The sequence below is a fragment of the Phacochoerus africanus genome, chromosome 6, assembly GCF_016906955.1.
Source record: "Phacochoerus africanus isolate WHEZ1 chromosome 6, ROS_Pafr_v1, whole genome shotgun sequence".
Classification (NCBI taxonomy): domain Eukaryota; kingdom Metazoa; phylum Chordata; class Mammalia; order Artiodactyla; family Suidae; genus Phacochoerus; species Phacochoerus africanus.
Window position 1 is genome coordinate 99,694,407 of NC_062549.1, and position 14,897 is coordinate 99,709,303.

General features: G+C 53.5%; 5 non-coding genes across 5 annotated transcripts; 2 read left to right on the forward strand and 3 right to left on the reverse strand.

The window, feature by feature from the left end:
- Nucleotides 1-1,341: 1,341 nt before the first annotated feature.
- Nucleotides 1,342-1,413, reverse strand: TRNAE-UUC (transfer RNA glutamic acid (anticodon UUC)). The gene has a single exon. It is a non-coding gene; the product is annotated as a tRNA-Glu (tRNA).
- Nucleotides 1,414-4,690: 3,277 nt separating this feature from the next.
- TRNAH-GUG (transfer RNA histidin (anticodon GUG)) lies at nucleotides 4,691-4,762 on the reverse strand. Its single transcript has one exon. It is a non-coding gene; the product is annotated as a tRNA-His (tRNA).
- A 775-nt stretch (nucleotides 4,763-5,537) lies between these two features.
- On the forward strand, nucleotides 5,538-5,611 carry TRNAN-GUU (transfer RNA asparagine (anticodon GUU)). Its single transcript has one exon. It is a non-coding gene; the product is annotated as a tRNA-Asn (tRNA).
- A 4,877-nt stretch (nucleotides 5,612-10,488) lies between these two features.
- TRNAV-CAC (transfer RNA valine (anticodon CAC)) lies at nucleotides 10,489-10,561 on the reverse strand. Its single transcript has one exon. It is a non-coding gene; the product is annotated as a tRNA-Val (tRNA).
- A 3,207-nt stretch (nucleotides 10,562-13,768) lies between these two features.
- On the forward strand, nucleotides 13,769-13,841 carry TRNAV-CAC (transfer RNA valine (anticodon CAC)). The gene has a single exon. It is a non-coding gene; the product is annotated as a tRNA-Val (tRNA).
- Nucleotides 13,842-14,897: the final 1,056 nt, after the last annotated feature.

Consider the following 14,897-nt stretch of genomic DNA (forward strand, 5'->3'; position numbering starts at 1 on the left):
AGAATTTGTTTGTTTTGGAGTCATTTCTTCTAGTGAACTTTTTGGTTGGTCCTGGAGCTTTCTTTGCAGGAATATTTTTAAAATTCTGATTAAACAACAACAACAACAACAACAAACGTAATCCTTGTAGAACTAGTCTGGTTCATTCCCCTAAAATCACTATTGGAATATGTTCAGTTCCTCTCAAAGTTTTCACCGGTTGGCCTTATGTGTTTGTGGTACTCATTTATTGTTTCCTCATGTCTACGAGTACAGTGATAATGACTTCCTTCTTTCCTCTTAACAGGGCTTTGTCAGTTTTAGTAGGCTTTTCAAAGAGGCGACCATTTACATTTTCTCGCCTGTAAATTTATATCTAACATTCAAATTCCTGAGATTTCTCTATAATTTCTGCTCCCATCTGCTTTTGTTGCTGCTGCTATTCTTTTTGTAACTTTTTGAAATGGAGATTTAGCTCACTAGCGATCAGCCCTAATTTTCATAATTTGCGTTCAATCTGTGTATTGTCCTCTAGAGACCGCTTTGCGGGCACCTTGTGCATGTATGTAGTATTTTCCATTTCGTTTGATTAAGAACATTTTCCAATTTGCATTTTCACATCTGCTTTGTTACAAATTTCGACGAAAATTCTGTTAACAGTCAAGTTAAGAAGGGGAGAAAAGAGAGAGAGAGAGAGAGAGAGAGAGAGAGAGAGAGAGGGAGAGAAACCGAAGATTATAATCCGGGAGAGAGAGACTCAGAAGCTCTGAGAACTGTACCACCTGTTGGGAGGCGAAGGCACAGTCCTATACATTTTTGAGACGAGGGATCGTACCTGAAAGTGACATACTGACGTGTAATATGAAGTTCCCCAAGGACACATAATCCAGGTAAGCCCGTACAAAGCGGGCAGCAAGTCACTCAGAGAGAGACCCCTTACAAAGTTGGGAAAGAATGCCAAGCTTTTAAGCAGTTACACCTGCTAGTGTCAGAAGGAAGGGGGCGGGGTTAGGGCGGGGGTCGGGGCAGCGGGGAATGACCTTTAGAGCCAAGCAGGCATTCCCACCTCTCCGGGGAGGTCTGGCAAAGGTATAATGCAGGCGCACGTGGCACATTACCGCGTGGAGAGAGGAGGTCCCAGAAGACACACACAGAGAGAGAGAGAGAGAGAGAGAGAGAGAGAGAGAGAGAGAGAGAGAGAGAGAGAGAGAGAGAGAGAGAGAGAGAGACCTTTGTGCCTAAAGGTTAGGCCCTGAGAAGTGGCCGCTACTGTCTGCCGGCTTCTGCGGGAGCTGAACACTACAGCACACATCCGGAGATGAAAGGAAGGTTCCCGCGGGAGGACCAGTCAGCGCAAAACAGTTCCCTGACCGGGAATCGAACCCGGGCCGCGGCGGTGAAAGCGCCGAATCCTAGCCACTAGACCATCAGGGACCTGAAGAGTACGTGCTTTTCTCCTTGCTTCTATCTAGAGGGACCTTTTCCCTTCGCTCTGGGAGGTCTTGGCCCTTCGGGCGGGAGGGGCGAAGAGGGGGCAGGGGGGGTGTCGCGGGGGCGGGGGGGGGTGTCACCCGTCGTCCCAGAAACCCTCTCCTAAGGAAATGCCTTCCTTGCCCCTCCAAAAAAGGAGCCCGCAGGTGACGCACCGAGCGCCCGCGAGGCACGCCGGGTCTGCCAGTCCCGGGCGATTTGCCTCTCTCCGGCCGCACCTCAGAACTGCCCTGGCGACGCGCCTTTGCACGGCGGCCGCGTGAGGAGAGAAGCTCGCTGGGGCCGGGGAGCCGACGAGGCGGCGGAGGAGGCGGGAGGGGAGGCGCCCGGGGTGAGAAGGGGCCGAGCACCGGGACCCCGCATCTCTGTCGTCCGAAAGGACTCAGGGGGCTGCAGGAACCAAGACGCGGCTTGAATGGAAAACGCTTTCAAGCAAGGCTCCAATGTCCTGAACTGGATTCCTTCCGGGCCTAAATCCGCGCAATCCCCGGATGGGCTGTCTCGGTTAACCGATCCCTTTGTGTTCCCCATTTCTGCTTAAAACAAAAACCAAAAAACAAAAATACAAAAACAAACCAAAGAACAAAAAAGCTTCTGTCTGCGGAAACTTCCAAAAGTCTGGCTCAAGAATTAATGATTAGAGGAATGAGAACATGCAGAGACAAAGAGCAGCAATCTGGCAGGAGAACCGGTAACAATTTTAACAATAAATCAGCTGTACAGTAGAAAATAAAAAATTGCATTGGGAAAAACAAAAGCAAAAACAAAAAACAATAAATCACTCATATAGCTGGATCACAGGACCTGTGGTTCCTCCCTGAAGGACATAGATAACGATGTTTGACGCATATTCCTTAACCGTTTTTAGCAGAAACCAGACCCCGCCCCCCCACACACACACCAGATGGAAACTGCTGAAGGTGAGCACTATAGGCCCCGGCCCGGTTAGAGCCAGAAGACTGCTGATGAGGATTCCTGAAACTTCACCATGTTACCTCACCATCAACCAGTCAGAGAACTGCCTGGGAGCCGATCACACACCCGACGACCCTCTCCCTCACAGTGTCTTCAAAGACACTTCCCTGAAAGCCATCCAGGAGTTCGGGTCTTTTGAGCCTTAGCCGCCCTTCTCCTTGCTTGGCACCCTGGAATAAACGCTGTACTCTCCTTCACCACAACCTGGTGTCAGTTGATCGGCTTGCCTGCGCCATGGGCCAGCAGACCCCAGTGCGGTTGGATAACAGCTCTCCCCCGCCCCCAACCTGCTACACCTGCTGTTTTCTCCCCTTAGTCCATACCGACACCATCCTCCCCCATACTCAGGTCAAGAAACGTGGAGTTCTCTCTGACGCCAGTTTTCCACACACCCCACATCCAATTAGTCAGGAATTCCAGTTTTCTCCTCTCTCAAGTGTGTGGTGTGGACATTGACCTACACCCGCCCCCTTTCTGCTGTGTTGCTATTGTGGTCGGGATCATTCTTTGTGGGGGGAGGGCTCTACCTGAGGATCCAAGCCTGTTTGGTAACACTCCCGGCCTCTGTTGACTAGATGCCAGGGGGAAACCTTCCGTTCCCCCTTCCCTCAGTCCTGACAATAAAAATGTCTCCAGTCAAGGCCTAGTGTCACAGAAGGGGCCGGGAGTGTGGGTGGGGGCCCAAACTGCCCTCGAATGAGAACCAGCCATGTGCACAGTCGCTCCTATTCCTGGTCTCTGAACTTGTGCAGGGGACTCTCGGGATCAGGGTGCAGGCGTGGATTCAACTCGGCCCCCCTGCTCCACTGGACGCTAGAATTTAAGACTTTCATCTCAAGATGGGGGGGGGCCGGGGGCATTCTGCCATGAAACCTCTTCTTTGGATCTGTCCTTCTACCTAAGCAGCCTCTTTTGAGCATGCCCACGAGGGCCAGCCAGGAAGAAGGCCGGGTCTGCTCGGTGAGGTTCCTCTCGCCCCTTCTGGATCTTCACGCCTCTTGGGGTTCAGCCTGCAGAGAAGCTTTCCGGGCTGCTTTATTCGAGCTTCCCCAGGCACCCCCGCGGAGGAGGTGCACCGGAAAGAGTAGGGCTTGATTGTGGCGCCAGACGCCTGGGGCCGCACCTCCATCCCCACTAGCGCAGGCTTGCGAGCTCCTGGAGAGGAGATCCCGTCTGCCCGGGACTTCCCCACTGCGTCAGCTTGAGCTCCCGAGACGCCCAAGCCAGGAGGGACACCTAGGGGAAACCCCTTCCCCACTTCCGTCCTGGCCACGAGGGACACCGCAGCGGTCCTGACTGAGAAAGAAAGGCCGTGAATCCTCTTATTGGGTAGGCGGAAGAAAGGTCAAAGGGAAAGATCAAAGAAGGAGCAAAGAAAAGTCCTATGAGGTTTCAGGAGCTATAGGTCCCACGAAGTTACCTCCTCTGGAACCGCTGTCCTCTCCATGACCGGCCAAGGCCAGTGGAGTCCTGGCTCTAGTCTGGCCAAGTAGACTAAACAGACAGCAAGGACGTGGTCCGTCCGGGGCACTGGTGAGTAGGCAACCAACCCCTAGTGTTCGCATTTGGGAAGACTTGAACTTCCCTAGCCGCGATTTCCGCTCACTTCAAGGACGCAACTAACTGAATAATCTTTTAATCTTCCCAACTGCTCCTACTTGAGGAAAGGCTCGATCGGGTGTGAAGCAGAGATGATAACCGCTACAGTAAGGAAAGCAACTATGGATGAGAATGTCTTTTTTTCTGCCACCCCCCCCCCCCAAAATTAATTGCACTTTCCCAGGTAAAGCCCCCAGGTTGGGCCCATTTTACTTTCGACGCACAGTTGGTGGAACCTAAGAGGAGTCTAGGAGGTTCACGGGTGAATATTTAAAGTATGGCAGTCATTTTCATTTAAGCGTTGTATTGGGACTTGCCTCTGTGGAGTAGCCCCGAAGAGAAACCACTTGCTTCAGTCTCCTTCTGCTCAGACAACGGAGTGGAGAACGTCGCCAGAGGAGTGCCCTGCGGGGCTTTGGTCCCTTCTCCAGACCTCCTGGCGGCCCCGGGGGACCCAGGGAGAGCAGTGCTGCTCGCCCCCGCCGCGCCCCGCCGCGCCCCGCCGCGCCCCGCCGCGCCCCGCCGCGCCCCGCCGCGCCCCGCCGCGCCCCGCCGCGCCCCGCCGCGCCCCGCCGCGCCCCGCGGCTGTGCAGGATTTCCAGCGGGAGTAAAAAGGTAGCAACCGCCACAGGGGGCAAGACGAGAGTGCCGTGACTCGGATTCGAACCGAGGTTGCTGCGGCCACAACGCAGAGTACTAACCACTATACGATCACGGCGCGCCACCGTGCCTACGACGGCACGCGCTTGGGCTCCAGCGATGTTGAGGTAAAACCGTTCCAATTACTGCACTGTTTCCTGGACAACTGCAGGTGTTCGTAGTCTTCTCCCTTTCATGCCTGCCCTCCGTTTTCCACTCCCTTCCTCTCGGGTGGATGATAACACCAAACGAAACCAAAACAAACCCAACCCAACGCCCACCCCTCATCTCCCTAAGTCCGGCACGTGCCTCTCCACAGGCCTCCTGGAAAGTCTCCTCCTCCTCGTTCCCGCCTCGCCGGCTTCCTTCTCGCCTCTTCGCTCTTCCTCGCTTTGCCCAACCCTGTCCACCCCCTGGGTCCGGCTCCCGCCCCACAGACCGCGGCCGAGCCGAGGGAGGTCCGAGCCGAGGGAGGTCCGCGCCAGCGGCGCAGACGGTCGGGTGAAGGCGGGGCAAACGGGGGCGGGGGTTGGGGCGTCACCGAACCAAACCGGGCGTTCAGTTCCCCTGGGCCCCGCCCGGCTCAGTCCCGGGGCGTCTCCGGGGCGCTGGCGTCTGCGGCGGGTGTGGAGCAAGGCGCGGCGGGCACGCTCGGCTGACCTTCTGCTTAGGGATCGCCCGACGCACAGCTTCCAACGCGGGACCAACACGCTGCGTGGGCTCCACCTGCCCGGTTTTCCCAGGTTTTGGCGCCGTGGCCGCGGTCCTGCGAAAGGCGCGTGGCTCCGCCTAGTGTGGAACGAGTGCGTGCTCTCCGAGGGGGATGGGAGAGGAGGAGAGGCGCTGGGGCGAGTGTCTCTGTGGCGCAATGGGTTAGCGCGTTCGGCTGTTAACCGAAAGGTTGGTGGTTCGAGCCCACCCAGGGACGCTTGGGCCACCTGTTTTAGGAAAGTGAACGCTCTGCCGTTCTTTCCGCCCTGCGCATCCTCTCCCGTAAAGGCGGGCAGAGGCTCCTCCACTACTGGCCTCCGGTCCCCCGTGTCTGGGGCACAACAGAGGGCCTAAGGTGGCATCAGAAGAGCTTAAACCAGGGGAAAAAGATGGTCGCTGGGGGAAATCCGCAAATCCTCCAAAGAGCGCAACTGCCATCGTTACTCCCTGAGTTCCTTGTAACAAAGGAGTTGCTTCCGTCATTTGCTTGCACCTACTAGTAGTTATCTAACCCTTTCCATATACTTTTCAAGTTGCTTCTATGATGTAACGGTTGCAAATCACGCTGTAGTCATCCTTCTTGTACACAGATCTTTGGCCCTTTATGCAAGTACTTCTATAGTGAAGAGTTCTGGAAGAGCAATTGCTCTGTCATAATGTTTACGTGGTTTGTATATTGACCCCATTTCGGCCTCCATTGTTGGCTTATTGGCGACAAGCCTTTCTTTTGTTCCCTTAGCGACTGTTTAGGCTCAAGAGCACACACCTGTAACCACAGCCGGCCTTCAAGTGAGGCCATGCCTCTTCACAGTTCTCTCCTGCTGGCCCTTTACGCTATTGTTGCCGTGCATCTTACCTTGCATATGTTATAAACACCACAATCCATCGCTGTTACTTAAAAAATAATGATCTATCCCATGTTTCTAAAGAGATTTAAATGGTAAGAAAAATCTTATGTATTTTCCCAGATACCTCTTCTGTTGTCCGTCATCCTTTTGGGAAGGATTTCCACCTGGTGTCACTGGACTGACTGACTTTCTTTCTTTCTTTCTTTCTTTCTTTCTTTCTTTCTTTCTTTCTTTCTTTCTTTCTTTCTTTCTCCCTTTCTCTCTCTCCCTTTCTCTCTCTCTCTTTCTTTCTCCCGTTTCTTCTTCTTCTTTTCTTCCTTCCTTTCTTCCTTTTTTTTTTTTTTAACATTTCTTATAGCGTGGGCCTGCTGGTGATGAATTCTTTCAGCATTTGTATGTCCATAGATGTCATTTTGAAAGACATCTCTTGGGGAGGAGGTACAGAATTCTACACTGACTCCCTCCTCCTCCCTGCCCCCTCAGTCCTTTAAAGGTGTTGTCTCCACTGTCTTCTCACTGGCACTGCTTCTGCTGAGAAAGCTGACATAATCTTTATTTTTGTTTTCTGTATGTACATGTCTTCCCTCCCTGACTGGTACGGAGGTAGTTTTCTTTTTCAGTGGAGTTGGGTGGTTTAATTATGATGACTAGCTGTGGTTTTCTTCCTGTCTCTTGTGCTCATGTGGTGCATTTGGCTCCAGAGAAGACTGGCCAGAATGATTCCGGATTTCATCCTGCCAAGCAGCCTGTTTATTTGAGGGGAGAAAAGCCACCAGTCCCAGACACTCATTCCTCTTCCCTTATCTCTCTGGACTGTGTTTTTGTTTTCTTTGGATGCATGCAACCTAATGACTGGTTTCCCTGCTGTACCACTAGGGTGCATTAACATGACTGTAACTGTCTTTCTATCATTCCTTGACAGTGTTGGGCTATTATTCAAAAATTATACCAGCTGAGACAAATTGTTGTTGGAACCACCGAGTCCTGCACCTCCTAATGCATCTTGTGCAGACCTGGATCCTTCGAGGTTTTGCCTCCACCTTCCCTTGGTTGTTCTGTGGAATCTCATTAGCAAAAATGAGCTCTTTAGCTTTTACGTTCTGAATATGGTAGGACATTCCCTCCCTCCCTCTCTCTCTCCCTCTCTCTCTCATTTGAGAGAATGTGCCTGTGTCTGTCTGTCTGTCCCTCCTACTCTACACTGCCCCCAGTCAATATCTTTTTAAAATAAACAGGTGTCTCAGAAATACAGCAGGTCTCCGGTGACAGTTCCTTGCTTCCTGGGGCTTCCCATGTATCTTATACTTCTTCAAGTGACATGATGGCTACATTTGCCAATATCCCATAGAGGAACCCACACCTCCTCTTAACCTGCTAAACGGTGGCTACTCTGCAAGCCATAATAATATCTGGCAGCCTTGTAGCAAGATGGTGCTCTGCTCTTTCTATCTGAATTAGGAATTCTCCGGGCAAGGATTATACATTAATTAACCCAATTTAGTATCAGTCAATGAACATAAAGAGAACAATAGGTCCTAAAATTGCAACTTGAGCTGAATCATAATAGAGAAATGCACCTTAGAATCATATATTGGATGGTACCTAAAAAATGTTCACTCCAAAGTTGTAAGCGAAGTCATTAAGTATTCTAAGAATTATGAGACTTAATGTTTGGTTAAAAGATATGATGTAGTGTATTTATTTTACTAGAACGTATAATTTTAAAATGTTTAAACTTACATATGAGCACTAAGGCTTGCTGTGGGACCAGTAAAACCAGAAGAGGAAATTTAGGCAGTTCAGGGTCATGAACATTTTGAAGAGAAAATAAATCCAAGATGTGCACATGCTAGAATGCTGGACTACCAGTAGAAATTCTCCAACCTGTGTGAGGCATACAAGGAGCCCTCTTCAGAAGTACAGCATGACACGATTATGTCGTCATGTGTCAATTATTAGACTTTTTGAAGTCTTTAAAAGTGTATTTCTTCTTTGAGTTATCACTGACGACCACTGATTTATCTAGAGCTAAACTGTTTGTTTGCTTCTCCTGTGTTACATGTCACCAAGAAAGAAAGTTCACGGAACAAACAAACAAACAAGCAAACCCCACAATGGATGCCATCCGCTGGGGCGCTGGAACAAGAAGCCGACAAGACTACCCCACTTTGGAGAGACGCATAACAGAAAAGGTACTGCATACCAGGATGCTCTGTCTGCTTGGACTCGGACTGGAAGGTCCTTCCCGTTTCTGTCAGGTGGGAGCCCTCGGTGCTCCCTGCAGGGCACAGAGAGACAAGCAAGAGCCAAGGGGCACCTGCCTTTTCCTGAAGCCTCTCTCCCGAGGTAGGCGCTTCCAGCCCTCAGGCTGACCCCAGACCCCGCTGCCCACCAAGGCAACCGGAAGGCGGCGGCGGGGGCGAGGGGGAGGCAGCGGGTGTTGGGGGTGGGGGGTGGATGACAGCCTAGTCGTGTTCCTACAAGCACAGGGCGCCGCCTGGCCTTGCTCTGGGGAGAGCCGAACACAACACCTTCAGCCTGAAGAGAACGGATTCCAGGTTTCCGAAGAGGCGAGAAGGGCCTTCTCGCGAGGACAAAGCCTTCCCCTGGCCTTGGAGGCCGGGTCCCACAGAAGCTGGTTCTGATAGAGACACCAAAGGGAGGCAGCAACGGCGGCCCAAGCAGTGACCTTGACGTGAGGTGTCTGCAAGTTCCTCCAAGTGGTGTCCCAGTTCATACCCAGGGAGAGAAAGTGAGCAAACAAAGGTGGGAAAGTGTTAAGTGTGCGGTTGGGTAGGGAATGGACGATGCTAGCATCTCAAACGTTCTGTACATTTCAAATGTTTTCTGTTTTTGTTTCCTGAATGGGTTTTTGGAGCTCAAGTTCCAGGCTGCCTTTGGATGAAAAAAAAGTCTGAGCCGTTAGGTTTCTGAGATGAAGGAAGAAAACAGTGGCCTGGGGGCGCATCGCCTCTCGTCCCCCTTCCGTTTCCCCGTTTCCGCAGCAGGGGTCATGTCACCAACGCAGGGGTGACAGTCCCCAATCCCGAGGCCATCCAGCGATAGGGACCCACACGAACTGAGCTGGTCACCTAGGGTTCTGTGCATGTGGGCCTCCTGGCAAGCCAAACTCCCCGTGTTCAGGAAGATTTGCGGAAGAGAACTGAGGTGGCAAAAAAAAAAAAAAAAAAAAAAACCCGCTTTCCTGACCGGGAATCGCACCCGGGCCGCGGCAGTGAAGGCGCCGAAATCCTAGCCACCAGACCACCAGGGAGCCGCAAGCACCTGCGACCCCCCCCCCCATTTCCCGCCCTTCCCGCCCCCCCAAATTTGACCTCTCCAGTTGAACCTTGCCCCAGCAAAGGGTGAATTTCTGGGGAGGGCAGAACACAAAAGGAGGCGATGCCCAGCACCCGGAGGCTGCATGCGTCTGTCCAGGGTTCCTAGCCCCTTGTCCTGTTGCTCATCCCCCTCCCCTTCTCCTGGCCTGGGCTTCGCGTCGGGCTCCGAGGCCAGGCCACGAGGTCAGCCGGCTGGGCTCCACCCTGGTCTAGCCTGAGCTCTTCTGGGCAGCGGAGCCCTTTCCGACCCTCGGGCTCCTCCGGACTCTGGGGCCGACTTGGCTCTCAGCGGGGGACGGGAGCCGATTGCTCTCCTGCCAGATCTTCCAGACCCACTCCAAGGGCTCTCCTGATAACAGGCACAGGTACGGGGTCCTTTTCCTCCGCGACCAGCTCAGGCTGTGGAGCCAGAAATCATTCTTCTACGTGTCTTTAGGGAGTTGGGCTCGCTCTCTTTTGTTCTGTCACGCACATGAACGTGCTCCGTCCGAAAGTGTGCTGTGGGGAGGGAAAGCCACGTGTGCTTCCCAGAGATGAACTTCTTGGTTTTCGGAGACAGTAGCACGTGTCCACGTGTAGAGGAGATAATAGGCGCCAGACGAGAAGGCCAGAGCATTTCCAGATGTAAAGACAACGTGAAACCGGCCTCCTCCGGTGCCCTGGTTGGACTGCATGTGGCCTCGTGTCCAAAGTGACTCAGAGCAGAGAAAGGAGGGCTGGTTGCGAGTGCTGAGTTGGCCTTCAGGTAGTAAGGGAACTCCTCTCCAGTAAGGTGGGGACGGAAAATGCAGCTGCGAACGCTGCCACGACTCAGCCCCCTGGCCCTCTTTTAGGTTTGTCACTGGGACTGGATGGTGGGGGTGGGAGGGCGGAAACGACGGGAAAAAGGAAGGTGAGCAGGCCTCTGTTTCCGCCCGGTTTCGAACCGGGGACCTTTCGCGTGTGAGGCGAACGTGATAACCACTACACTACGGAAACCCGGCGGGCGCAGGGAGCGCCCCGCACATCCGTGAAAAGCGTCGGTCGCTCCTGCCACCACCATCCTGGCCGCCGATCTTTCCAGTTGAAGAATGAACCCGGAAGCACCAGCAGCAATCCCCTGGAGCAAGGAGACTGCGGCTCCTCGCTTAGTGCTTCCCGCCTCCTTCCAAGCGAGGCGTCGGGACCCCGCCGTCCGCCGTTTCCAGTTCCACAACTAAGCGCCCGACGGCAGGAGTCGCCCCCTCTGACTCGCCAGCTCCCCGAATTTCCACTTGTTCTTTAAAATGGATTCTCTTTCCTTGGTGAGCAAGATTTCTGATTTCCTTCTTTTTTTTTTTTTTTTTGATTTCCTCCTGATTTCTCATGGCATCCATATTCTGAAGAGCTCGAACCTATCATTTGAAGTTCCTCTCTGATGATCTCAATATCTCAGTCACCTGCGAGTCCGTTTCTACGTTTTCCTCCCGCATCCCACCCCCTTGGCTCCTGTTCCTTTGTAATCCTAGACTATCGTGGCTGTATGATGAACCTGCTGTGTGAAAAATGATGGGCAGTTTCCTGACGCTGTTTTTCTCTGAAGATCGTTCCCCCTCTCCCGCAGCAGGCAGCAGAGGGGGCAGACGACCTCGAGCCAGTCCTTGACTAAGCTGACTTGCGCTTTGTTTGCCCTCAGGGGAAGTCTCAGTCCAGAGCTCGTTTGCTCACATTGCCATGCTGAAGGCAGTGAGGGCTCCGACCTGAGACCTTGAGCTGTTTCCTTGGGTCCCTCCTCTTGGTGAATTCTGAACTTGAGTTTTGATCTCCTTACTAAGGAGATACCGTGATACTGCTGAAAATTCCACTCTCTCACAGCCACAAGCTGCTTGCCTTCACAGCCTCTTACACGTGCACACGGCTTAATTTGCAAAGGTCTTCAGGGGAAATCCCGAAGCAAGCATCCGGCTCCCGCATCAGCCCCCTCCAGGATCTTGGCGCCTCAGGTCTGGATCCTTGGACAGCTCCGCCTTTCTGTGTCTCCATTTCCTCCTCCCCCTCCTCCTTCCTTTTCTTCTCCTTCTCCTCTTTCTCTTCTTTCTCATCCTCCTTCTCTTCTCTCCAGATTTACCAGAATATCTCAAGGGTTGCTGTGTTCCCTGACCCTCAGCAGCTGCCTCTTCTGCCCCCAGCCCCAACTTTTCAGTTGTCTGTGCCTTGCCGAGAACTGGCACATTGCCCTAAGGGGGAAAGGTAGAGAATCCGGCTCATTCCAACGAGCTTCTCCTCCCTCTAGAGCTGACCCTGTGGGTCCTTGCTGCATCGGTATTTCTCCAAAGACCTCCAACGGCATTCCTTTAAGCCAGATTTTATGTAGTTGTTTTCAAGGCGGATGCTGGTTGGCCGCAAGCACTCCCTCATAACCGAAAGAGGCAATCTTCTCTAACTTCGAGATAGAGAATATTGCCCTCCTTTGACCTTACAAACGAAACAAACAAAGTTAAAAAGGAAAAAAAAAGCAGCCAAAAGGGCTGGATCCTCTGGTGCGTATTTGGACTTTTCTTGTAACACCTAAGATAAGTCTGCTGTATATGCATAGCTCTTGCGAGAAGCAAGTGTGAAGGATTGTCTACCAGGAGCTAGAGAATCCTCATGCCTGTCCAAGGTCCAAGGATCTGATGAAGATGGACCCAGTGCCCCTGCTGCAGTGCGATCACCGTCAAAATGCACCAGTTTTCCAAATGCTGGTCACTAATAGGGGGGAGGGGAGAGGAAATCAACTAAACCACTGAACACTCCTACTTTATTCTGGGGAACATTGAATGTCAGCAGGGGTACAGTGAGATGTGGAAACAAAACACTTAATCACGACAATAATTACCGCTTTCCCGGAGCTCTACTGCGTGACCAGCATTGTTCCTGAGTGCTTTACGGTGTGGTAACTTACTAAGTCCACGTAACCGCCCTGGTAAGATAGTGAAGGACATCACCACCCCTTGTTGCAGAGAAGAACACTGAGTGAGGCACTGAAAACCCAGCCTCACCTTTCTCAGAGTCCCACCCCAGGGATGGTGAGAGCCAGCACTCAGCCCCGGGCAGGTTGCCTCCGGAGCCCCTCCCCTTGGCCATGATGCTCCGTGGTAACCGAGAAGACAGCCACGAAGATTTGCATCCCCTCCTTCTTGTCCAACGTCCAAGGTTTCTAAGAGAAAAAGAAAACCAAAAAGAAGGCCTAAAAACTCCCCAAACTATGTAACGAAAATGCAGAGGAATAGGGTGTTTGTTCTAATAGGTGAAATTAAGCTGCCCTTATTTAAAAGGAGGAGGAGGAGGAGGAGAATCTCAGAACCAAGGAGGGAGAAATCCTGTGATCGTTCCTGGGTTCTGCATCTTCAGGATCTTCAGGTAGCTAGGCCCTGAAACCTTAGCGGTCATATAAGAGCCTCATGGCCTGATCTTCCTACGAATTCAACACAGACCAAAAACCTTGGAGGGGTCTGCCTTGATGTTCGATATTGTCAAGGAGCCAAAAGTCCTAAAACATCACCTTTGCTTTGGTACCTGCTACAACGCGAGAGTGTGGCGAAAGAATCGGACGTTACAAGTCCAATAGAATGAGCCACGCGGCAGGACCCGGAGACCCCACCCCCACGACTTGGCAGGGGTGGACACCTGAGAAGCACGGCGCTGAAAGGGCTTTCAAGAGAGGAACACTGGGATCAGGGGGCGCGGAGCAGTGGAGGGGGCGGGGAGAGATCATCCTACGGTTTCCTGGATTCCAAGCGCCGCTTATTCCCGAGTGTGGAGAGCACTGACAGCGGGCTTCTCCCAAAGGGCCACCGAGGCGCGGGTCCGCTGTCCCGGCGGGGCGGCGTCTACGCTGTTCAGGAGCGGGGTCGCCCTGGATCAAACGCAGCACCTCCCGCCCACCACCACCTGGCCGCCTCCTGCGGCTTCCCGAAGCTGGGGAGTCAGCCGCGGCGACCCCTGCACTCAGGCCCGTAGCTGCGGATCTGGAGACCCTGCGTTGGGTGTATGACGGAAGGAAGGATCCTCGCTTCACGGGAGGCGAGGAGACCTAAAGAACCAGGGCCTCTCGGGAGCCTCCCCGAGAGATCGCTGGAGCTCCCAGCATTAGTCCTCAGTGTATTGAAAAAGTCGGTGGTCGGGACCGCGGTGGCAAGACCTACGGTTTTCACAGATACAGCGAGGGAGAAGGGCGCGGTTTCGGTTTCCGTAGTGTAGTGGTTATCACGTTCGCCTCACACGCGAAAGGTCCCCGGTTCGAAGCCGGGCGGAAACAGCCCACGTACGCCCTCTTTATTTACTTATTATCTATTTCCTTTTCCTCCTTTCCCCCGAAATTTACATCCCATTCAAAAAAGTGAAAGGGGCTGAGGAGTGTGGCAACCTGCGTGACTGCACTTTCCTTTCCCCAAGACACTTGGGAGGAATTCTGTTACTACTACCTGGGAAGGAGCGCTCCTTACTCTGCTCTGGGTCACAGTGGAGACCAGGCCACAGACAGTTAGTCCAAGGAGAACGCGGGACAAGGCCGACCTCGGGTTATCTTTACAGATCCCCTCGCCTTCCCACCTGGCACCTAAATCTCTACATGCTGACTCCTACTACGTCTCTGAAAACCAAGGAGGTCACCCCTGTGAAGCACACTGGGCTTTGCCAGCCCCCAGCGCGCATGCGGAACGCGGTCATTTGCGTGACAGAACAAAAGAGACCGAACCCAAACCGCCACCGGGGGACCGGCGAAGGGACGGCGTGGGGGGTCCGACCCAAAGACACGTCGATGACGATTTTCAGGCTCCACGGTTCGAGCTGGTCGCGGAGGAAAAGGAGCCCGTACCCGTGCCTTTACCAGGAGAGCCCCTGGAGTCGGGTCAGAGCATCACCTGCTGAGAGCCGAGTCTGCCCCAGACTCCTGAGGAAACGGAGGCTCAGAAAGAGAGCGCAAGAGCCGGGTGCCTCGCACAACTGCCCTCAGTCCCGGCCCGCTGGGAATCATCTCCTTTCTTGCCCTTCGCACCTCAGGAATTTGACCTTTGACGTCACGGCGTGTTTACCGGGAGACGCTAGCCCCCCCCCCCCCCCCCCCCCCCGCGCAGCCGCCCCGTTCCCTGGTGGTCTAGTGGCTAGGATTCGGCGCCTTCACAGCCGCGGCCCGGGGTCGATTCCCCCGGTCAGGGAAGCTTCTTTTCGCAGCATCTTCACCCAGGCCCGCAGGAGGCGGAAGGTGCGACGCCCTCGTCGTCCCCCAGTGATGTGTGATAGGTGTTCCAGAGGGGAGCGCTCCTCCCCCGGCTGGGGGCGGGGGCAAGGAGAAGAGAGAGTTGGTTGAGTCCTA